The sequence below is a fragment of the Penaeus monodon genome, chromosome 28 (genome assembly GCF_015228065.2).
Source record: "Penaeus monodon isolate SGIC_2016 chromosome 28, NSTDA_Pmon_1, whole genome shotgun sequence".
NCBI classification, from domain to species: domain Eukaryota; kingdom Metazoa; phylum Arthropoda; class Malacostraca; order Decapoda; family Penaeidae; genus Penaeus; species Penaeus monodon.
The window spans coordinates 26,151,867-26,152,174 of NC_051413.1; the positions used below are offsets into that span (position 1 = coordinate 26,151,867).

General features: G+C 34.7%; 1 long non-coding RNA gene across 1 annotated transcript in view; it reads right to left on the minus strand.

Annotated features, from left to right (window-relative positions):
- The window catches only part of LOC119590971, an 11,740-nt gene continuing 11,432 nt past the window's right edge, over positions 1-308 (minus strand). The window contains exon 2 of the long non-coding RNA XR_005230302.1: positions 1-101. This is a non-coding gene — a long non-coding RNA (uncharacterized LOC119590971). The remainder of the gene's footprint in view (positions 102-308) is intronic.

Consider the following 308-nt stretch of genomic DNA (forward strand, 5'->3'; position numbering starts at 1 on the left):
AATAGATTTAGGTTCGTAGACACTTTGTCCTTAATTTCTGGTATCGTCACAATCGGAAGTTATCGTTCATCGAGCAACACTCCTGCTTAGAATTCGCTCGTCTGAGAAATTAAATGAATTGTTTAACACTCGATATCACTTTTGTTCTTGTTATAAAACTGACTTGAAAATCGGGTTATTAGATGAATATGACGATGAACTACATTTCATGGTAACTTTTTTTTTTACTTAAATAGGTAAAAAGTTTGAAGTTTAAGGTTGCCTGGTCTGACCGCAGATACGACTTGACAGTTATGTGGGCTTTTTCT